Genomic DNA, 24,508 nt, shown 5'->3' on the forward strand with positions numbered 1-24,508 from the left:
CAGGACCGCCTGTCCTAACTGCTCCAGGCCTGCTGCCTCTCCTTTCTTTTACAGGACCGCCCCATTCTGCCCGAGCCTACTTTCCTTCCACTACTATACACAGTATAGAACATGTTTTTCTTTCAGTTTGAGATCACTGAGCCATCTCCGTATGGCTCCTAGGAGGACTCACTAACTAACCCCGTACGGGTTTTAGCAGCAAAACAGCAAGGAAAAACAATGAACTATTTACAGTCATTAAAGCATTTTTGCTTACTCAATCTTGTAGTGTAGGGGGTGGTCTTCTGTCCCCGGCCGATGCCATGTCTGTGCTGGTGGTTGGTCTCTCAGGTGCCATCAGATCAGCCGGTGTCTGGATTTGAAGGCTAATCCTGCTTGCAAGCTCGGCGGCTGCTACAAGGCGGACGGTGGTGATAGTAACGAGGTCTGTCAAATCTGGATCAATCGGGGTCGCGGCAACAAGTGACGCTCCCTCAGGCTCACACCGGTGGACGTTCCGAGCGCACCATCCTTGTGCATTCCGGCGGCGAGTGTAGGTCACCTGATCCCCCTTTTGCAATGGGTCACCATCTCGACTGCAGCAGGGAGTTTTTATGTTGTAACTAGTAATGAAGACGTCAGTTGGTAGTCCCGGTTCATGTATGGAGCCCCAACCTCTCTTCGGGTGGAAGGCTAGCACAGTCCCCCGCTTTACCACGTCGATCCTGTTGTGCGCAGGCTTCCTGCGTTGCGTCTTCGGCATATCAGATTGTTCTGTTTCGTCTCGGTTTTTCCAGTGTTGGATCAGACATTGTTTATACTGTTCCCAAGTGAGCACAGCAAGGGTGAGGCTCTCCCCCGGAGCTCCATATGGCTCGTTCCAGGGGGTGTCCCACCGGAGGATCACCCCATCTGGGTCCACATCTATGGGTTCCCCCATCTTGGTCGGTAGGGGAGGTACCAGCTTCCCCATCACGTCGGGGGTGAGGACCACCCGTTCCACCGTAAAGGCGCGGTTATTGTTGCTGGGGTGAGGAGCGGTCACAGGAGCGGGATCGGTCAGGGGAGCCGGATCGGTCGGGAGAGCAGAATCGGCCGGGGGAATAGGGGTGCCGTCCATACCTGCGCGTGATGTGATTCCACCGATGTCGATCAGTTCCGTTGACGAGGACACTGGAATCGGCTGCAGCCCGGACCGCGGCTCTTCCGGAGCGGCCTCTTGACGTGGCTCCACCCTCCATGGCTCCGTGGCTGGGATAGGTAGACTCGGCTCCTCCACTGGCGGCTCCCAGGAGTTCAGGTCCTTCACGGGCGGTGGACGCGAGTCCGTCTCTGATGGGTGAGGGCAAGCCGGGATCACCTCGCCGTTGCTCGGGCACTTGCTGCTCATCGTCGCTGTCTGGCATTCGGCGGCAACGCATGCACCTGGCTCCGCCATTTCTCCGAGGTTGAGCTCCTTCTTCACCTCGTTCCCGCCATTGCAAATCAGGGGGCGGTTCTCCTCTGCTGCTGGGTAGGTCGTCCCCTCGCAGCAGGAGTCGGAGGGGGCGGTCGCTACTTCTGGCGCCGCTTTGGTAGTCTCCTCCCATGGCACGCCCTTCTTCCTCTGTGCTCCCTCTGGCTCTGCAATGGCGGCGGCTTTTGGCGGGAACTTTTGGCGGTAAATGGCAACACACAGTCTTTGCAATAAAGTACAGTCCAAGCACAGTAAATCACAGTTCCAAGGCACACATGACCTGATTCTTCAGGCTTAAGTAGATCCTGTTCGTGACGCCAAGTTGTAGCGCCCCCACTGCCGCAGGGCCGAGGGGTACCCGGTACCGGGCCTCTGAGTCTCTGCTCTGTGGTTGTCACTGTGGCTAGACCCGGTCCGTGACCCTGCTGAGGTGCATACAGTAATAGATGTGGATGATGGGGGGTAGTGTAGTGCCGGTCACAGTCAATAACGAGGACACCAGGTTGCAGTCTCTTTACCTCTTTACTGAAGGTCTCAAAGTCCTCAATCCGGAATACGGTTAACCAGGCTGCGCAAGTCCGGCCGGTCCGATGGCACCTCCAGAGTTCCCTTTGCAGGTGGAAATCTGTGCCTTCCTTCTAGCGCTATGTGTTGTGGTCCTCCCCTGCTGAGCTTACGGGATAGTCCCCACAACTGTTGTGTCTGTTTCTCGTGTTCCCTCACAACTCGATTAGATGATCTTCTGCTAATCTTCCGTCCCTCCCAGGTGTTATGGTTGGGACGCACCCGTATGACGGGTAGGCTCGGAGCTCTTCCGGGACCCTAGAGTCGCCCCTCTCCACAGGTTGTACCCTATGTCTGCGTAGGTGATTTAAGTGAGACAGCCCGCCTGTGACTGACTGTCCTGCCGTTGGTTTGAAGTATGGCTTAGAGCTCTGTACCTCCTCGGCGTTCCGGCCGCCGGTTGTTTACGCCTCAGTAGGATGTTGCCTCGATCTTACAGCACGACTCCTACTGGTATTCTCCTTCTTGCTTTGATCTCGTTTCTCACTCAGCACAATAAATCTCGCTTCTTGTCCTTTCTTAGGGCACCGCCGCTATGAAGTGCAGGCGCGGTCCCGTAGCTTTCTCTCTGTTTGCCAGGCCTCTGTCAGGATCCCACCCCTGACAGGGACCCTACCGAATCTTCCCCTGCAACACCCTCTGCCACAAGGTGTTGCCTGGTTCCAATCCAGTCAGCGTTCTCTCTAACTTCCTGCCTGACCCCCAGTTTTACCAGTATGTGAGGAGTGGCCTAATGAATAGTACCCTTAGCTCCCCCTGGAGGCCCGACTGTGAAATGTATTGGTGTATGTGATACCTGGTCAGATGAACTCCTTCAGTGCCATCAAACGTACCATAGCCCCCCTTAGCGGCGGAGCCACAGTACTGCAACGACCAGGACTCTGGGGCGCTGCACATACTACATCCCTGACACCCCTCCCCAATCTGCTAATAAGGGTAATGTTAACCCTGATGAGGATGATGATGATGGGAAATCGCATGCGTTACCTGACCATGCTTTATCTTGTAATGATGCATCTGATAACCATTTTTTCCCTAGGATCGATGGTGAAAATGTTGTACCTGTGCCAACTGAACCTGATAATCATTTTTCTGTGAAAGTTGATGTGTCCATAGGTACAGGAGTGCTCAGCCACGTCGCTCCGCGGAGTGAGACGGCTGAGGAACCCCTAGCAGGGGCGAGTGTCGGTGCTACAGGAAATGGGGAGATACATGGGAACCGTGAGGAAGGTGATGCCATGCAATTGACCAGTGCCACCGAGGAAGGTAACTGGCCCATAAGTAGCAACGCTCCTGAGGTAACGGGGGTGGATGGGGAGGTAGAGCCCATAGCAGCGTCGGCTGATGGGTCGGTAGAAATCCCCGGGGAGACAGCCTACGTAGCTGTTGTCACCCGCAGTCAGAGTGCCCGGAAAGTAGATAACTGTCTGCCTTCCGGACCCTCCTCAGTCATCAGTGTGACTGAACCAGAGGTGGACCCAGAGCAGGTCCAAGAGGGTTCCCGTGGGGAAGGGACCCTGACATCGCTTCTGGCTTCTCCTAGCCAGGAGTTTCAGGCCGCTCTGCACACAGATGCGAGCCTAGAGAGTTTGAGACAACTCGCCGAGACGCCCATCTCCGAGACTGATAAGGAGAGGGTGTTCTGGGAAAGAGGAAGGTTGTACCGGGAGATAGTACCCGGAGAATCACAAAAGGAGTGGTTGAGGGAAAGACAGCTGGTCGTCCCACAGCAACTCCGGGGTGAGTTGTTACGGATTGCCCATGAGATCCCGCTAGCTGGACACTTGGGGATCAGCAAAACAAAGGCCCGGCTCTCTCAACACTTCTATTGGCCTAAGATGGGGACAGATGTGTCAAACTACTGCCGCTCCTGTATCACCTGTCAAAGAGTGGGGAAGGCAGGGCCTGCTCTTAAGGCTCCCCTGATCCCTTTGCCAGTGATAGAGGAGCCTTTCCAGAGGATCGCGGTGGACATTGTGGGCCCGCTGGCCGTCCCCAGCAGCTCTGGAAAGCGATATATCCTTACTGTGGTAGACTACGCTACCCGGTACCCAGAGGCAGTAGCTCTGTCGTCAACTAGGGCAGATAAGGTGGCGGATGCCCTGTTGGCTATCTTTTCACTTGTAGGATTTCCCAGGGAGCTGCTCACTGATCAAGGGACCCAATTTATGTCTCGCCTAATGGAGGCTCTCTGTAAGAGAATGCAGGTGAAGCACCTGGTATCGAGTGCGTATCACCCACAGACCAATGGCTGGTGTGAACGCTTCAATGGTACCCTCAAACAGATGCTACACATGCTGGTTGAGACACAAGGGCGCGACTGGGAGTGGTATCTCCCACACCTGCTGTTCGCTTACCGAGAGGTTCCGCAATCCTCGACGGGGTTCTCCCCCTTTGAGCTCCTGTACGGCAGGCGAGTCCGGGGACCCCTTGGGTTGGTCAGAGAATCCTGGGAAGAGGAGCCGAACCCTTCTGAAGTGTCCATAGTGGAGTATGTCATGCGCTTCCGTGACAAGATGCAGACCTTGACGCAGTTGGTGCATGACAACATGACGCAGGCTCAGGCTGATCAGAAGCACTGGTACGACCAGAACGCCCGGGAGCGGACCTACCACGTGGGTCAGAAGGTGTTGGTGCTGGTCCCCGTACCAAAGGATAAGCTTCAGGCAGCCTGGGAGGGCCCGTACGTCATCCACCAACAGCTCAACCCGGTCATCTACGTTGTCACGCTTGACCACGCTCGGGGTAGGCGAAAGGCCTTTCACGTCAACATGATGAAGGCTCATCACGAACGTGAACCTTTCGTCCTACCGGTCTGCAGCATACCCGAAGACGGGGAGGAAGACACCCTCCTGGACATGCTGGCCCAAGCCAAGGCCGGTGGGTCCATTGAGGACGTGGAGGTAACATTGAGTTCGTTAACTGAACCACAGCGGTTGCAGTTGCAAACCACACTGGAACCCTTCCGGGTCGTGTTCTCCAACCGACCTGGAAGTACTGAGTTAGCAGTCCACGAGGTGCACACCGGGAATCATGCCCCACTACAGCGAACACCCTATTGAATCTCTGACCAGGTGCAGCAGGTTATGCGACAGATCGATGAGATGTTACAGCTGGGGGTGATTCGACGGTCAAAGAGCGCGTGGGCCTCACCCGTAGTTCTCGTGCCAAAGAAGGACCGGACCACCCGGTTCTGCGTGGACTACAGGGGGCTCAACGCCATTACAGCCTCTGACGCGCACCCAATGCCGCGCATCGAGGAGCTGTTTGAGAAGTTAGCTGGCGCAAAATACCTGACAATAATGGATCTGAGTTGAGGATACTGGCAGATTCCCCTGAGCCCCGAGGCGCAGGAGAAGTCCGCCTTTATCACAGCCTTTGGACTGTACGACTCCACGGTCATGCCCTTTGGCATGAAGAATGCCCCTGCCACTTTCCAGCGGATGGTCAACCTCCTGCTTCAGGGACTGGAGAAGTACGCAGTGGCGTACTTGGATGACATTGCCATCTTCAGTCCCTCCTAGGAGGAACACCTGCAGCATCTCAAGGAGGTGCTCAGGCGAATTCACCAGGCAGGATTGACTATCAAGCCGGGAAAGTGCCAGATGGGCATGAGAGAGGTCCACTACCTGGGTCACTGGGTAGGCGGAGGCACCCTAAAGCCAGAGCCTGAGAAAGTGGGCGCGATTGTGAACTGGCCCACTCCCGGGACCAAGAAACAGGTGATGTCCTTCCTGGGCACTGCAAGGTACTATAGGCGCTTCGTACCGCACTATAGTAGCCTGGCAAAACCTTTGATGGACCTCACCAGGAAGAAGCTACCCCACATCGTCAACTGGACAGATGGCTGTGAGGGGGCCTTCCAGGCGTTGAAAACCGCACTGTGCAACGCCCCTGTGTTGAAAGCAGTCGACAGCAGTCGACCGTTCTTGGTACAGACTGACACCAGTGAGTTTGGCCTCGGTGCTGTGCTCAGCCAGGTTGACTCGGAGAACCAAGAGCACCCCGTGTTGTACCTGAGCCGGAAACTTTTGCCGAGGGAAGTGGCCTACTCCACCATTGAGAAGGAGTGCCTGGCCATAGTCTGGGCCCTGCAGCGCTTGCAGCCCTACTTGTACGGTCGCACCTTCACTGTGGTGACCGACCACAACCCTCTACGCTGGCTAAACGCCATGTGTGGAACCAATGGCAGGTTGCTACGCTGGAGCATTGCCCTTCAGCAGTTTGACTTCACCATTGAACACAAAACGGGCAGGGAGCATGGAAATGCAGATGGACTGTCCCGCCAGGGTGAACCTACTGAGGTGCGCATGGAGGCATACCGTGGGGTTCTGCCTCCCTAGCGCAGACCAAAAGGGGGAGGTGTCATGATATTGTATGAAATATACTATTTAAGTTAGTCTCTCTTGCCTGTTAGTGCCATGCGGTGGGCTAAAACCCCTCCCTTCACTCTGTTTTGTTTGCTGAAGTGTGTGTGAAGCTATTCTTCTCAATGCTCTGCCCTGCCCCCCAATCCCAGGAAGGTTTATTACGCTTGCATAGGCACAAATCTCCCTTTTAAACCATGAGGTCCTTTGTCCTATTATTGTAAGATATTGGGCCCACGATGAAGGCTAGCAAAAGGAAAAATACATATTGCTAAAGTCCATCGGCGCATCTATCCATCACTGTAAGCATGAGCTTCTAACTCCATCAGGTAAAAAGTAGGGAGTTCTCTGTAATTATGCATCACAAATAGGACATATTTGATCTCATTAGAATGCCAACGTTAATACAAGATGAATGCTGGGTGTGTTATGATTCTAACATGTTCTTTAGCAGAGATACAGGCATTAGACAAACTTGTGTTACATTTACTGAAGAGGTAGGAGGGTCTGGGTAAACCAACCCCTTTTTGTGATGTCATCAGGCTGAGCTATAAGTCTGCCAGGCACCTCAGCCTGGGGTCTGTCTGCTGGAGTCTGTGTGAGCCTGATCTTACTCCAGACCTGATGAATTGGGACATTTGGGAACTCCGCCCACTAGCCTGGTTGCCTGCAATGCTCTGAACACATGTAAGTGTTGATTTCTCATGTAATCCTTGTTTTTTTAATAGTTACCTTGTACATATTTGCAGTTGTCTCATTTTGTAACATCCTTGTAATATTTTTATATAAACACTGCCTAAACTTTATGGAGTATAATATTTAATACTAGTTCATTCTTCCTGTTCTAAAATGTACCCTAAGTCTTCTGATGGGAATTACGCTACTGTTTTGGGTTAGCTTCGGACCCATTTAATCGAAGCTGGTGGCAGCAATACCGTGCACTGTGCCTTTGGGAGTCGGTGTAGCGACGGCGACATTGATAATTATTGTTCCTGCCTGAGCGGGAGTAGTTATATCGCCTCGTTGCAGCGTGCCCAATAGCCAGTACATAGCAGGCAGCCTTTCTGGTGACTAATTACCCTAGGCGCAGTACCTAATCTGACCTGAGAGTAAGGGGGTGCCAGAGAGCTGCAAATCTCAAGTGGAACTGTAAGCGGGATATACATAAATCCCTGCAGTTCGTGGTATATTGAAGAGCAGTGGGATACCTAAAATAAGCCCCTGCTATAAACTAAGAGGTCAATAGCCTTGTGTGTGTTTTTTCATCACATTGTAGCAGTGGAGGGATAACTCAGATAAGCCCCCCTGCACATGTGATAGCCATCTGTTGGCCTAAAGTCACCCCAATCCGTGACGTAGGGGTGACGGTCACGGTGTGAATCGTGACATATTGGTGGCAGAGGTGAGGAATCCTGACAACAGGGAACAGCCCATAGGCAAACATCTGTCAACAAAAAACCCGCTGTCCCCAAAACACCCCAATAACCTCGAACTCTCAGGGTGGAACAGTAGTAAGCGGAAAGCGGATTCAATGTCAGTTTTTGCCAAAAGGGCTCCTTTACCACAACGACGTACCCAACGAGCCGCCTCATCAAACGACGTGTAAACAACCGAGCAGAGTTCAGGGTCAATCCCATCATTTACTGATCTGCCCCAAGGATACGACAAATGGTGAATCAGCCTGAACTTATTAGGTTCTTTCTTAGGCACAACACCCAAAGGTGAGACCACCAAGTTCACCAAGGGGGGGTCCTGCAAAGGTCCTGACATTCTGCCCAATGCAACTTCTTTCATCAATTTCTCAGTAACAATACCAGCATATTCCTCAGCGGACCTGAGGTTTTTCAAAGACCTAGGAATAACAAACGGTGGAACCGGTATCTTAAAGCCATCCTGAAAACCAGCCTGTATAAGTTTGGCCCCCTTCCGGTCCGGATACCTACTTAGATAAGGGGCCATCGCGCCCAGCTTCACTGGCGTCACCCCCTTTAGAATTACCAGATTCGGTCTTTGACTTGTTCTTTTTGAAACATCTCGTGGCACCATGGGAGGAACCATTGCAGTGTGAACACACATGCTTAAACGTGCACGTGGATCCGAATTTGCACTGGCCCTCGTTAAATTGCCAGCATAAGCCATGCTTCTGCACCCCCGACTGACTCCCGTCCCCTGCAGCATTCACTTGTGATGCAGACTGGCCGGTGCCCCTGGCCCCGCCCTGAAAGGGGTGGCCCAACCGTGGTGGCGCCATCACCCGCAGCCATAAACCAATGTCCTTTTGATCCCAACGTATAGCCGGCCGTATCGCCTTTCTCTGCCTAAACTGCTCATCATATCGCAGCCATGCCTGACCCCCATACACTCGGTGTGCCTCCGCGATCGAATCCATGTAGCAAAAAAGGCCAGAGCAATTCTCAGGCGCTTTCTTACCTACTACGCTCGCCAGGATAGCGAACACCTGCAACCAATTCACGAAAGTCTGCGGTATATGACGCCACCTACGCTTCTCCTCCTCTTCCTTCTTACTCTCATCCTTTTTTCCCTTATCTAAGTAAAATTTTTCCGAAGGAAGAAGGGAAAAGATTTCCACATATTCCTCCTTCCAGATCTTTTTCCTCACTTCTTTCTTCAGATGAACCCCAAGCGGGCCCTCAAAGCAAACGTATACTTCGCCATGCGCCCTGTCATCCAAATGAATCCTGCATTCTTTTTCCTTCTCCGTCTGCACCGACACCGACACTGGTGCAGAAGGTCCGCTATGCGCAACTAGGCCCCAACCCGGAAACACGTGCCCGGCACCCCGAGGCCCTGCCCAGGCAGCCAGCTGACCCGGCATCGACCTGTCACCATCCAAACGCGCAATCAAATCCCTCACATTACCCAGCAGTTCACTAACGCCAGCGTCCCCTAAGCCAGCTGCCGCTGCAACTCCCTGACTCGCTACTAACGGCGCCCCCACCTGACCAACCCCTGTAAACTGAGATAAAGACGTAGACGAACCAGACAAAGAGCTATACTCACCAGGCTGCGAAGGAGCTGTGATCTCCCAGCCACGGAAAGTGCGTCCATCCCGCCGATCGATGACCTCACGCCGCTCCCAGGACCTCCGGAAGAGGAGGTCCGCTTATAACAGACCCAGCGGATCTGGATGACGATACTGTCGCCGTGGGCCCGACAGCCCTGGAAACGCTGAATCTGTGGCCTGCAGGTGAGCCAGTAGGCAAGGATGTGGAAACTCCCCCGCTAAATCCGGACCCGCTGCCCGCTCCACGATGCGGAGTAATGCCGTGAGCCATCGCCAGCTCTCCTGGGCTGAAATGTATTTGTCAGGACTCTGAACATTTTTATTACCTTTTGTGCATTACTGCCCTTTTCCAAGATGGCGTCTTTGGTCTCATGTGCACTGTGTCTTCCTGCTATAAAACTCCACCCTAGCCTTCAGTCTGTGCTAGAGTATTCTGCCTTGCATCCAGCTCCTGACTCTGATGACTCCCTGGCTATATACCTGCTCCTGTGAACCTGTGTGGAGATCCTGCTACTCTGCTCTGAGTTCCTGCTGCATACACCAGTTTCCAGTAATCCTCCTTCATCTGCTGCTCGTGTTTACTCCCATCTGCATTTGCTGGACATGTAAGCTGTTGCTGCTCTGCTTAAACCTGAGATTATCACCCAGGCCTTCCTGGTTGAGATAAGACATTGCTTGAACTGCCTTATAAGCATATCTATCTATGTTTGGACTAAAACAAGGAGTTATTCGTGTCAAGTATCCTCAAGAATAACTGTGCTTCATAGACTTTCTGCATGATTGCATTTTCCTCTGAAGTTCCCTATAGACTGTTTAAGCTGCGTTTAATATTTACACCAAGTGTTGTGGACTTGAGTTTCTCTCTGCACCTGTTTGAATCACCGTGTGATAATATAGACTTTACCACTTATAAAACTGTGTCCTGTAGTTGTCTTGTTCCACACAAAGAGTCTCCTGAGGTATCCCCTATAATTATTACAGTATTAGAAACTTCGTCACCTGGCAGGTCCAGCAGCCCCCTGTCCACTGAGGCGCTACCTGCCGCTGCATCTGCTGTAGGAATCCCACGCTGACTCATCCCTGGCGAGGAAGCAGGTCGCCTGCCAGGCGCGTTTCCCCGGCGACCTGCTGTGACATCCCGGGCATTCCTTGCAGCCTCAGCACATGCAGCGTCCGCCCCTGGCACATGATGAGAAGGCCCGCATGACGCTGTAGGCCTCAGCCTGGCCTGCGGATTCCTCCCAGACCGGGGCCTGCTGGGAAGCTTGCATGCAGGCATCCGGCTCAGAGGGTCCCCGGAGGGGGGCTCCTGCGCCGGCGCTGAGGCCTGGGAGGCACATCGGGAGACAGCCGTTCGGGGGGACATACCTGTCGGGACCGCCGCGAACCCCCGGAATCCCCCGCCGTCGACCCGCTGCTGCCTCCAAGGATCCCAGCCACTTGAGATTGCAGCCATCCAGGCGGCTGACTCTCTGCCGCCTGCCGGATGGCCTCCAGAACCTGTGACACCGTGGACATGGTAAGCAACACAGCGAGGGAAGCTACTCGCTGCGCTCTGAGCGGGAAAGTGCCAGCTCCACCCCCAACTAGCCCTATAACCCCCCCTCATCTAAATAGACTCACCCACTTTAATGTGACTCACCCCCCTTCTCCAAACCCCTGTCATGGCGGCCTTTGCTTAGCGCCGCGTGGGGGAGGGGTGCTTGCTACAGCCTGTGCTCTTATGTTACAGGCTGGGTGCTGGAACCACTGTGCCGAGGCCCGAAGGAAGGAACAATAGATATAGGCACTGTAGGAGCACTAGTACCACTGGACAAGCTGATGTACAGATGAGCACTGGCAGGTGCGGACTGGACCGGCTGATGTACAGATGAGCCATTGCAGGTGCCGACTGGACCTGCTGATGTACATGTAACACCCCAGGTAACCGGTTGTTACAATGGTATTGCCTTCCTTACAGGGAGGGTGATGCCATGCTTGGAAGTGAGGAAGGATCCCTTTAGCAGGTAACAAGTACATGCAACACTGTTCTGACTCCAGGCCAGAAGGGGAAGCTCGAGACCAGGATTCAGGGGAACTTCCCTATATATTATAGCTGGAGGAGGAGTTAGAGTTCAGTCTGTCAGAGTGATAGAAGAGAGAGCAGTCAGACAGAGAGAGTCTGAGAGAGGAAAGCTGGGGCCGTGCAGAGACGTGGTTCTGCAGCTCCTGGAAAGGGGAGAAAGAGAGAGCAGTCTGTAGGAGACTGATAGGGGAGAAGTGAAGGATAGGAAAGAGCTGGAGGGCAGCTTCGACTGAGCTCCCTCCACGCTGAAGCGCAGAATACCGGAGGCCGAAATTCTGAGGTTGTGAGGGTAACTGTATGCCCCACAGCAGAAACCGCCGGACAGGAGATTTCAAGTCGCCTTTCCACCATTAACACCCAAAAGGCACAGCAGCACATAGAGCCCGGAGTCATAGCTAGAGACACCTGTAAAAAGGCTTGAGTTGACTGCCATGCGGGTAGTGTCCTACTTAAAGGGACAGAGAGAGAAAGTGAGGACCTTGTATGAAGCCTTAGGCAGCAAGGGACTACAACACCGCAGTGAGGAAGGCTTCCAACTCCACCTGGCTAGGGGGGTTTCTGAATCGCTTCCAAGCTGGCCGGACCTCACCATCACCTGTGATCCATACCCTGGACTGTGGCTGCCTTATACCAGTAAATGTTAAAGAGACCGCAACCTTGTGTCCTCTGATTCTTTCCGGCACTACATCGTCTGTCATCCATGTCTACTACATCGTGAGCCCTGGGGACCCAGCTTCCCCTGTGGGAAGCCATACCATCCCCTCTGCCATAACATCATCCCCAGTGGACTCCTTTTAGCATCGTCGGTCATCCCTGACCAAATACCACATGTTGCATCACAAACATTCTTTATTCAATCAATCCCTTTAAAGACCTTTCCCTTTGACTTGGACACCCAGGGACACGGACCGGGTCACTGCCATCGTGACACCCCTTTAATGACCACCGGACCTGGCCCGAGTACCCCAGGGGGCTCTCCAACTTAGCGTCACGAACAGGATGGACCGACCCATTAAAATGGGTCTTGTGCGCCTCAGAGACTGTGCTTTATTGAGAGACTATTGAACTGTTAATTTGCCGACATTACCGCAACATATGGCGTGCAAGTGGAGAAGGGCATGTTGTCGTGGATGGAGCTTGTTGGAACGGCGCGAAAACCATGGCCGCCCCTCCCCAATACTACTATGTGAGAGAAGTATGCCCATCAACTAGAGAAGTCCACCTCCTGGTCTGGGATGGCGGGAAAAGGAGGAGGAACCGCCCACGAAGACAAGCGTGGTGCAGTGAAACCGCAAGAAACCAGACCGAGGAGGAAGTGCCGGAAAGCAACATGGCGGGAAGCGGAGGACAGATACCTGAGTGTGGGGTGAAGCAAGAGGACTCCTCCAGCTGAATCTTGGATGATCCTTCCCCGCCACCGACATTGGATCCGGAAGTCCTGCGTAAGGAAGTGGAGGAACTTACCTGGCAGCTCGTGCGGATGCAGCTGGAGGCTGTGACTGGATGGAAAAAGGCCTTCCTGGGGAGTCTTACTGGACGACCGCCAACCTTGTCCGGCTTGGAGCAGGAAAGAAGGTCCAGCACCCTGCAGGAAAAGGTAAGGCGTGTGACCCTGACCCCGGCAGCGGAAGGCCCAAAGTCTAGGCCTGAGTCACCCCCACAGCTGTACACCCCCGACCAGGGTTTTGGGTCCTTCGGTGAAATGTCACCGTACTATGAGGGTACCCTGCGCCAGATGACACCCTGGTGGGCCCCTTACCGACCCCGCCGACTCCAAGGCCCGGAGGAATAGGCCATCAACTAAACTGAGACCAGGGGGATGGCAGCCTGGAGAGGATGACAGCCAGTGGGCCCCGGGTTAACTATACCGAACCCGTGGTGTTTGAAGAGGGACCCGCAGGGGCAGACATGATAGCGCTCTAAGGAGAAATCCTGTTGTGAATTCCGTTCTTGGGCTCCATCCTGTGGTTACGAATGGTATTTTTGGGAGTTCTGCTCTTGGGCTCCCTCTGGTGGTTTCGAGTGGAACTTAGCAGCTGCTTTCACTAATCGGTTCCCTGGCCTTGTTATTTAACTGGGCTTTTGGCTGTAGTTGATGCCAGCTGTTAATGTTTTTCCTGTGGATTCAGTTCTTTCCTGGAAGTTCTCTGTTGGCCAGTCCATTTCAGCTTAAGATAAGTTCTGCTAGTTTTTGGGTGTTTCCCTGCTTATGACCTTCTGTTCAGTTTAAGTTATGTCTCTTTTGTCCAGCTTGTCATTATGAAATATTCCGGCTAGTTGGAAGCTCTGGGGTCGCAGATTTGCCCCTCCACACCGTGAGTCGGTGTGGAGGTTATTTTTGTAAACTCTGCGTGGACATTTAGTTTTTATACTGACCGCACAGTAGCCTTTTCTATCTCTGTCTATTTAGATAGTATTGGCCTCCTTTGCTAAAATCTAGTTTCATTTCTGAGTTTGTCATTTCCCTCTTCACTCACCGTCAATATTTGTGGGGGGCTATCTTCCTTTGGGGGTTTCTCTGAGGCGAGATAGTTTTCCGTTTCCATCTTCAGGGGTAGCTAGTTCTTAGGCTGTGAAGAGGCATCTAGGCAGAGATAGGAACGCTCCACGGCTATTTCTAGTGTTGGTATTAGTAGTAGGGATTGCGGTCAGTAAAGCTACCACCTCCTCAGAGCTTGTACATTATTTGTTTTACCCACCAGGTCATTTCAGTGCTGCTTCGTAATCACTAGGTCATATCAGTGATTTCTGTCTGTGGAGCTGCCACCTCCTCTGAGCTTGTCCAGGATTGGTTTTACCCACCAGGTCATCTCAGTACCGCTCCGTAACCACCAGGTCATAACAAAATCCCCATTACAACCTGGCGGGAGCACTGCAGACAGCAGGAGGAGCAGGAGAGGCAGCAATCTGGGGTTTCATCAAAGAACAGGTGATAATAAATGAAATATTTATCAACTGTAAAGACATCCCACCTAATGGAAGGACACCCTGACAGGGACCTTTACCCCGGTGATAAAGTCACATACACCGGCCACGTCGGCGACAAAGGCTGGTACGCTCTTGACTGCAGAAAATGTGTACCAGTACAGAAGCAGCCAAAGCATGAAAACCAGGCTGCAGCCTCAATTCCTGCAGATGCAGCAGCAGGCCCGGCCAGGCCAGTTACAAATTGTCACAAGTCCACCCAGACGCCAGTGGTGGAACCAGCCAATGTGCCATGGTATGATGTACCAGTTGAAAGGTACGATCCTGAGTTTTCCCAGTCATGAAGTAGCAGCCAACAAGAGCTACCCTGGAAGAGGAAGTAGAGCGTTAACCATCTGTTGAGAGTTTAAAATGATTGCTGAAGTTTAAAAGTTAATTTGTTTTTAAAGACATTCGGATCATGGATGGTCCATATGATCAAGAAACTTTCCCTTGTAAATTAACTTTTTGGACACCATCATTAAGCTGCAGAGCAATGAAATAGAAACATCCCTGTATCAGAAGCCAATCGACCGTCCAACATACCTTAAATGGGATAGTTTCCATCTAAAACACATAAAAAACTCTATTGTCTACAGGCAAGCCATCAGATACAATCGTATATGTTCCAACCCCATGGATAAAGATGAACACCTTGGTCAGAAAGACCTTTTTGAATCAGGGCTACCATCCAAGAACAATTGAAAACCAGATTGCAAGAGCCACTAGAATATCAAGGAATCACCTGCTACATTACAAAGCTAAAGAAGAAAATAACCGAGTACCTCTACTAGTTACCTACAATCCAAATCTGGAGGTGCTAAGGGGAGCTGCATGGAAATTACAACCTTTACTACAAAAAGATGCCGGCTTACAATCCATTTTTCCAGACCCCCCACTACTGTGTTTTAGGCAGCCCCCAAATCTAAGAAGCATCATTGTCAACAGCTCCCTGTCCTCTCCAACAGCTGCAGGTACCTTTCCTTGCAACCAGAAAAAATGAAGAACCTGTCTATTTATAATGACTACGGACAAGATAAAGATCCCCAATTCACATCAGGACTACAAGATATCAGGTACCTTCAGCTGCATCACATCTAATGTGGTGTACTTAATTATTTGTACTAAATGTCCAACTGGGGGTCTGTATGTGGGGGAGACAGGGCAAAAACTGAGAACAAGGATAAATTCTCACCGCCATACAATAAGAGAAAACATAATGGATCTACCTGTGGCAATACATTTCTGTCTCCCGGATCATAACATTATGGACATGAAATTACTTGTATTAAAAGGTAGCTTCAAATCTCAGAGACAGAAGAATATGGGAATATAAACTGATGATGACCTTTGACACTCTTAGTGCAGGCATGAATGTGTCCCATTGATTTATGTCTTTTTACATCAACTAAGGAATTTGCCCCAACCAGACCCCAATCAGAGGACAATAAAACACTCCTTATCTAAGAACTGGTCCAATATTTATGAACATAACTGTTTATCACTCATGGTAATTCTGCTTCATGTCACCTGTCTTATTCATGTTTTTTCAGTTTGTTTGTTTTTTCTGTGATGTGTTGTGCATAAATATGTGATTCTCCAGAATTTCTTTTAGTCTATGCCTGATGAAGAGACCAGTGTAGTCTCGAAAGCTTGCAATTTGTTACCATCTTTTCAGTTAGCCATTAAAAGGTATCAACTACCGAGGACCCTCAATTCTAAATATTTTTCTATCCACTGGCTAACACTGTACCAAGATATACAGTACAGACCAAAAGTTTGGACACACCTTCTCATTTAAAGATTTTTCTGTACTTTCATGACTATGAAAATTGTAAATTGACACGGAATTCATCAAAACTATGACTTAACACATGTGGAATTATCTACTTAACAAAAACGTGTGAAACAACTGAAAATATGTCTTATATTCTAGGTTCTTCAAAGTAGCCACCTTTTGCTTTGATGACTGCTTTGCACACTCTTGGCATTCTCTTGATGAGCTTCAAGAAGTAGTCACCGGAAATGATCTTCCAACAATATTGAAGGAGTTCCCAGAGATGCTTAGCACTTGTTGGCCCTTTTGCCTTCACTCTGCAGTCCAGCTCACTCCAACCCATCTCGATTGGGTTCAGGTCTGGTGACTGTGGAGGCCAGGTCATCTGGCATAACACCCCATCACTCTCCTTCTTGGTCAAATAGCCCTTACACAGCCTGGAGGTGTGTTTGGGGTCATTGTCCTGTTGAAAAATAAATGATGGTCCAACTAAACGTAAACCGGATGGAATAGCATGCCGCTGTAAGATGCTGTGGTAGCCATGCTGGTTCAGTATGCCTTCAAATTTGAATAAATCCCCAACAGTGTCACCAGCAAAGCACCCCCACACCATCACACCTCCTCCTCCATGCTTCACGGTGGGAACCAGGCATGTAGAGTCCATCCGTTCACCTTTTCTGCGTCACACAAAGACAAATTTGGACTCATCAGACCAAAGTACAGATTTCCACTGGTCTAATGTCCATTCCTTGTGTTCTTTAGCCCAAACAAGTCTCTTCTGCTTTTGCCTGTCCTTAGCAGTGGTTTCCTAGCAGCTATTTTACCATGAAGGCCTGCTGCACAAAGTCTCCTCTTAACAGTTGTTGTAGAGATGCATCTGCTGCTAGAACTCTGTGTGGCATTGACCTGGTCTCTGATCTGAGCTACTGTTAACCTGCAATTTCTGAGGCTGGTGACTCGGATAAACTTATCCTCAGAAGCAGAGGTGACTCTTGGTCTTCCTTTCCTGGGGCTGTCCTCATGTGAACCAGTTTATTTGCAGTGCTTGATGTTTTTTGCAACTGCACTTGGGGACACTTTCAAAGTTTTCCCAATTTTTCGGACTGACTGGCCTTCATTTCTTAAAGTAATGATGGCCACTCGTTTTTCTTTACTTAGCTGCTTTTTTCTTGTCATAATACAAATTCTAACAGTGTATTCAGCAGGACTATCAGCTGTGTATCCACCAGACTTCTGCTCAACACTACTGATGGTCCCAACCCCATTTATAAGGCAAGAAATCCCACTTATTAAACCTGACAGGGCACACCTGTGAAGTGAAAACCATTCCCGGCAACTACCTCTTGAAGCTCATCAAGAGAATGCCAAGAGTGTGCAAAGCAGTCATCAAAGCAAAATGTGGCTACTTTGAAGAACCTAGAATATAAGACATGTTTTCAGTTGTTTCACACTTTTTTGTTAAGTATATAATTCCACATGTGTTAATTCACAGTTTTGATACCTTCAGTGTGAATTTACAATTTTCATAGTCATGAAAATACAGAAAAATCTTTAAATGAGAAGGTGTGTCCAAACTTTTGGTCTGTACTGTATATCTTTCCTGTTGTAAATAGTAGGCACTTCTTAAGGTGCTTCCAACTGGTTTTACATGAAACCAATGAAGGTACTGTAAGTTGTTTGCACTAAAAAGTTTATTTGCCTTAAAGTGACCGAGAAGAAAAACCGTCAAGCATGGCCGAAGAAACAGAGAGGAGACCAGTGATGCCTTGTAGCCACGCCCAAGCCCTATGATGGGGGTTTAAGATGGGTTCCCCCTTATCTTGCACTTAAAGGAAGCACTACCTCAGGTCAAGAATGTGTTGACTTTGTTGCACTTTATTTGAGAAAGTGATAGTATTTAATATTGCTAAGAAAAGTTTACCCATAAGGAAACTGAATCGTATTTAATAGGTCAGATAGTTAAAATATGTATAAGTAATATTTTGTATTACAGAGAGTTCCATATCTTTTTGGTAAAGCTAATGTTTTGCACATGTAATATATGTTCCTGCAACGTTTAAAGCAAAAATAACCTCCCATAAAGGAAAGCAGGTGAATATCGCATGGCTCACCCTCCCCCGTCATACTCACCCCCTCCTGGAGTGGTCTCTCTATGGCCCTGCTTCTCCGATGGTCTCCGGCGCATGCCGGCAGCTTGTTCCTGTGTTCAGGAGTCACATGCTACCGCTCATTAAAGTAATGAATAAGAATGCCACGCCTATGGGAGTGGATTCGCGTCCATATTCATTACTTTAATGAGTGGTACCACGTGACCGCTGAACACAGGCGCTGGAGACCATCGGAGAAGCAGGAAAGTGCAGAGACCGCGCCGGGAGCAGGTGAGTATGATGTGACAGCCGCCACTCCTGCCACTCCCCCTCCCCGCCGACCCCCTGGGACAATGACTCGAGTATAAGCCAAGAGGGGCACGTTTAGCCTAAAAAAATGGGCTGAAAATCTCGCCTTATACTCGAGTATGTAAATCTTTCTGGAAGGGAGCAGAGACAAGTCCACAGAGCGACCATAATAATTTTGGAGGGCTCGATGATGTGTTTAAGCTCCTCCTCCTAGTCAGAAGGATGGAAGGATTTGGAGAGCGCGTCCGCCTTGACATTTTTATCAGCCAGACGAAAATGCAGAGTCCAGTCGAAATAGAAAAAAGTTGTTTTGTCAGTTCACCTACATATAGACAGAAATCTCGAGCACGGAGGTCAGTGGTGCAGCAGGAAAATCAATCACGAAGGAAGGTCCAGCTCCATGATATCCATAAAAATTATTATTTATTAGTAATTCATTAAAAATTGATAAAATTGTCATAAATGTCACAAGCCAGAAGCACCCTATGGGGAGGTATGTAGTAGCAAACGCGTTTCAAGCCTTGTGGTTCTTAATCATTGAATGATTGTATCAATTTTGAATGAATTACTAATAAATAATAATTTTTATGGATATCATGGAGCTGGACCTTCCTTCATGATCGACCAAGATGAAGTGAGAACAAAGACCACCTGGCTTGTCAAGGATTAAGTCGCTGTGCAGATTGCAGATATGCAAGATTCTTGTGGTCCGTGTATATAACCACAGAGTGCATTGCTCTTTCCAGCAAGTACTGCTACTACTCTTCCAAAGCCAGCTTAATTTCTAGCAGTTCACAATCGCCTATAGAGTGATTGCATTCAGGAACAGAGAAGATCTTGGAAAAGAAGCCACAGGTTACCCTGCGACCAGATGAAGATGTAACACCCCAGGTTCCTGGTTGTTACAGTGGCATTGCTTTGCTCACGGGGAGTGATGTCATGCTTGGAAGCCCTTTGACAGGTATTCAGCACATACAACACAGTTCTGCCCCCAGGCCAGAATGGGGAGCTCTGATCCAGTTTGTGGGTGGCTTCCCTATATGTATTCTGGCTGGTGGAGGAAGTTAGGCAGTTGGAGTTAGATGATTGATGAGAGGAGAGAGGAAAGAAAGCGGGGGCCATGGAGATGAGTGATTCTCTGTGGCTCCTGGGAAGGAAAGCGAAAGCAGAGCCGTCTGAGAAGTGACTGATTGGGGAAGTGGAGCACAGGAGAATGAAGAGCTGGGGAGAGAAGCTGCGACTGAGCTTCCTCCAAGCTGAGCGCGGATACCGGCAGCCGGAAAACCGAGGTTGTGCAGCACTTTATGTATCACAGCAGAAACCGGCGGATGGCTGGACTTCAAGTCACCCATCCACCATTGACACCTGAAGACACAGTAGCAAATAGAGCCCAGGTCATGATCAAGATCCTGTAAAAAGGCTTGAGTTACCTGTCGCATGGGTTAGTTTCCTATCCAAAGGGGGACAGAGAAGAAACGTGAGGACCTTGTGTGAGGCCTAAGGCAGCAAGGGACTACAACACCACAGCGCTAGTAGGAAGGCTTCCAACCCCACCTGGTTAGAGGGATTCCCAATTTGCTTCCAAGCCAGCTGGACCACACCAGCATCCGTGATCCTGTACTCTGGTCTGTGGCTTCCTTAAACCAAGTAAATAGGTAAAGACACTGCAACCCTGTGTCCTCCGTTTCTTTCTATACCACCTACCACCTGTCCCAACTACACCGGGAGCCCTGGGAACCCAGCTTCACGTGTTTGAAGCCATACCATCCGTGCTGCCATAACATCACCCCAGAGGACCCCTTTAGGCAGCGTCAGTCACCTCCTACCGAATACCACAGGTGGCGTCACAAACGTTTATTATTTCACAAACCCCTTTAAAGACTTTTCCCTTATCATGGGGGCCCAGGGCCACGGACAGGGTCACCGCTGCCATAACACATCTCTTTAACTACCAGACCCAGTACCGAGTACCCCACGGCCCTGGCGGGTATTTCAAAGACTTCTAAGAACAGCACCAACCCCTGAGGGGGAAGCATCCACCTCCAAAAAGAATTGTTTGTTATTGGACTATGCAGCACCGAAACCACTGACAAAGCCCGCTTGAGAGATACAAAGGCGTTCTCGGCTTCTGAAGTTCACTCCTTACGATTGGCCCCTTGTGGGTCAGGGAAGAAATAGGAGCGGTCCAAGAGGAGAAATGCATAATGAATTGGCGATAGTAACTCGCAAACCCGAGAAACTACTGGATAGTCTTTAGACCGTCTGGACGGTGCCACTACAAGGCTGGTCTTGGAGACAATGTACACCAGAAATGGAAGAGAGGCCTGTTCGAGGATGCATTTTTCATATTTGGCTTACAGACAGTTCATTCTTAACCTCTGCAGAACTTGGTGAATGTCTCTCCTGTGTGTTGTCAAATCGGGAGAGAACACCAAGATGTCATCTAGTTACCACACTACCACACACGTGTAAAGAGGGTCACGGAAGATGTAATTTACCAGTTCCTGGAAGACTGCTGGGGCATTACAGAGTCCAAACGGTATAATGCGATACCCGTAATGGCCGTTGCAGGTGTTAAAAGCTGTCCTCCATTCGTCTCCCCGGCAAATTCGAATCAGGTTATACGCCCTTTGTAGGTCAAGTTTCGTGAAGACTCTGGAACCTTTCAGTTGATCAAATAGCTCGGAGCTGAGAAGCAGAGGATATTTATTATTGTTTATGATTTGGTTGAGACCCCTATAATCAATGCAGGGCACAGAGAACCATCCTTTTTCTTCACAAAGAAGAAACCCGCTCTGGCCGGGGAGAAAGTTTTCCGGATAAATCCTCTGGCAAGGTTCTCTTCAATATATTCGGACTTGGCATGGTTCTCAGCCTGTGACAGGGGACAGTTTCGGCCTCATGGAGGGGATGAGCCTGGCAGAAGGTGAATCGAATAGTCATACAGCCTATGAGGTGTTGAAGTCTCAGCCTACTTTTTAATCTAAGATGACCACTGTCATGGTTCCCAATGGCAAGGGAACGTCAGAGAACATAAATAACAGAACAGCTCTTGGGTGATGGAATCTCGAGCTGACCGTGAGCTAAACCTACCACACAACTAACAGTGGCCGGGTGGCGTACCTACGTTTTATCCCTAGACGCCTAGCGCCAGCCGGAGGACTAACTAATCCTAATAGAGGAAAAGACAGACCTGGCTTACCTCTAGGGAAATTCCCCCAAAAAGGAGACAGAAGCCCCCCACATATATTGACGGTGAGTTCAGAGGAAAAGACATACGCAGTATGAAGGTAGGTTCAGCAAAGCGAGGTCCGCTTACTAGATAGCAAGAAGATACAATAGGGAACTTCACGGTCAGCTGAAAACCCTATTAAAATACCATCCCGAAATTACTTTAAGACTCATGTGTCAACTCATGACACCGGAGTGGCAATTTCGGCCCACAAGAGCTTCCAGCTACAGAAAAATAACATAACTGTGAACTGGAACAAAAATGCAAAACAAACTTAGGACTAAGAGTCCAACTTAGCTGATAGTAGTCTAGAAGCAGGAACATGCAACAGAAAGGCTCTGGTTACATTGATGGCCGGCACTAGAATAACTGAGCAGCAAGGCTAAATAGGATACTCCCATATCCTGATGGAAACAGGTGAACAGAGAAAGTGAAGCACACAAGTCCAGTACCACCAGTGACCACCGGGGGAGCCCAAAAACCAAATTCACAACAGTACCCCCCCCTCAAGGAGGGGGCACCGAACCCTCACAAGAACCACCAGGGCGATCAGGATGAGCCCTATGAAAGGCACGGACCAAATCAGAGGCATGAACATCAGAGGCTGTCACCCAAGAATTATCCTCCTGACCGTAGCCCTTCCACTTGACCAGATACTGAAGTTTCCGTCTGGAAACACGGGAGTCCAAGATCTTCTCCACAACGTACTCCAATTCACCCTCAACCAACACCGGAGCGGGAGGCTCAACGGAAGGCACAACCGGTACCTCATACCTGCGCAATAATGACCGATGGAAGACATTATGGATAGAAAAAGATGCTGGGAGGTCCAATCGAAAGGACACGGGGTTAAGAATCTCCAAAATCTTATACGGGCCGATGAACCGAGGCTTAAACTTAGGAGAAGAAACCCTCATAGGGACAAAACGAGAAGACAACCACACCAAGTCCCCAACACGAAGACGAGGACCAACACAACGACGGCGGTTAGCAAAATGCCGAGTCTTTTCCTGGGACAACTCCAAATTGTCCACCACCTGTCCCCAAATCCGATGCAACCTATCCACCACAGTATCCACTCCAGGACAATCCGAAGACTCCACCTGACCGGAAGAAAAACGAGGATGAAACCCCGAATTGCAAAAGAAAGGAGAAACCAAAGTGGCAGAACTAGCCCGATTATTGAGGGCAAACTCCGCCAACGGCAAAAAGGCAACCCAGTCATCCTGATCCGCAGACACAAAACACCTCAAATAAGTCTCCAAGGTCTGATTAGTTCGCTCAGTCTGGCCATTAGTCTGAGGATGGAACGCAGACGAAAAAGACAAATCAATGCCCATCCTAGCACAGAACGCCCGCCAAAATCTAGACACGAACTGGGTCCCCCTGTCAGAAACGATATTCTCCGGAATACCATGCAAGCGAACCACATTTTGAAAAAACAGAGGAACCAACTCGGATGAGGAAGGCAACTTAGGCAAGGGCACCAAATGAACCATCTTTGAAAAACGGTCACACACCACCCAGATGACAGACATTTTCTGAGAAACAGGGAGATCAGAAATAAAATCCATAGAGATGTGAGTCCAAGGCCTCTTCGGAATAGGCAAAGATAACAACAATCCGCTAGCCCGAGAACAACAAGGTTTGGCCCGAGCACAAACATCACAAGACTGCACAAAAACTCGTACATCTCGAGACAGGGAAGGCCACCAGAAGGACCTAGCCACCAAATCCCTGGTACCAAAGATCCCGGGATGACCTGCCAACACAGAAGAATGAACCTCCGAGATGACTCTACTGGTCCAATCATCAGGAACAAACAGTCTACCAGGCGGGCAACGATCAGGTCTATCCGCCTGAAACTCCAGCAACGCCCGTCGCAGGTCTGGGGAAACAGCAGATAATATCACCCCATCCTTAAGGATACCTGTAGGTTCAGAATCACCAGGGGAATCAGGCTCAAAACTCCTAGAAAGGGCATCCGCCTTCACATTTTTAGAACCTGGTAAGTATGAGACCACAAAATTAAACCGAGAGAAAAACAACGACCAGCGCGCCTGTCTAGGATTCAGGCGCCTGGCAGACTCAAGATAAATCAAATTCTTGTGATCGGTCAATACCACCACCTGATGTCTAGCCCCCTCAAACCAATGACGCCACTCCTCAAAAGCCCACTTCATAGCCAAAAGCTCCCGATTACCAATATCATAATTTCGCTCGGCGGGCGAAAATTTTCGAGAAAAGAACGCACAAGGTCTCATCACGGAGCAGTCGGAACTTTTCTGCGACAAGACCGCCCCAGCTCCGATCTCGGAAGCATCGACCTCAACCTGAAAAGGAAGAGTAACATCAGGCTGACGCAACAAAGGGGCGGAAGAAAAGCGGCGCTTAAGCTCCCGAAAGGCCTCCACAGCAGCAGGGGACCAATCAGCAACATCAGCACCCTTTTTGGTCAAATCAGTCAAAGGTTTAGCAACATCAGAAAAACCAGTTATAAATCGACGATAAAAATTAGCAAAGCCCAAAAATTTCTGAAGGCTCTTAAGAGAAGAAGGTTGCGTCCAATCACAAATAGCCCGAACCTTGACAGGATCCATCTCAATGGAAGAGGGGGAAAAAATGTACCCCAAAAAAGAAATCTTTTGAACCCCAAAAATACACTTAGAACCCTTCACACACA

At 50.0% G+C, this 24,508-nt stretch overlaps 1 long non-coding RNA gene across 1 annotated transcript; it reads left to right on the plus strand.

The window, feature by feature from the left end:
• Positions 1-10,801: 10,801 nt before the first annotated feature.
• LOC143809550 (uncharacterized) lies at positions 10,802-18,021 on the plus strand. The gene is made up of 3 exons (XR_013222349.1): positions 10,802-10,910; positions 11,124-11,314; positions 17,904-18,021. It is a non-coding gene; the product is annotated as an uncharacterized LOC143809550 (long non-coding RNA).
• Positions 18,022-24,508: the final 6,487 nt, after the last annotated feature.

The sequence above is a fragment of the Ranitomeya variabilis genome, chromosome 1 (assembly GCF_051348905.1).
Source record: "Ranitomeya variabilis isolate aRanVar5 chromosome 1, aRanVar5.hap1, whole genome shotgun sequence".
NCBI lineage: Eukaryota > Metazoa > Chordata > Amphibia > Anura > Dendrobatidae > Ranitomeya > Ranitomeya variabilis.